The sequence below is a fragment of the Cynara cardunculus genome, assembly GCF_001531365.2.
Source record: "Cynara cardunculus var. scolymus isolate 2C chromosome LG 12, CcrdV1, whole genome shotgun sequence".
Classification (NCBI taxonomy): Eukaryota; Viridiplantae; Streptophyta; class Magnoliopsida; order Asterales; family Asteraceae; genus Cynara; species Cynara cardunculus.
Window position 1 is genome coordinate 30,616,948 of NC_037539.1, and position 208 is coordinate 30,617,155.

Genomic DNA, 208 nt, shown 5'->3' on the forward strand with positions numbered 1-208 from the left:
CAAGTGTAACCTATATCATCGTTAAATCTTATCTTATAAAACCAGTGGAACTTCAAAATCGTTAAAATTCATGGCTCCCGCCGCATTGCGCGGGTATACAACTAGTATATAATAAATAAGTAACTTGAGTGACACGTCTGAAGTCATTATTTAAAGTTATACTTCGGAGTTATTTCAGGAGTACAAGTCTAAAGAGTCATTCTAAATT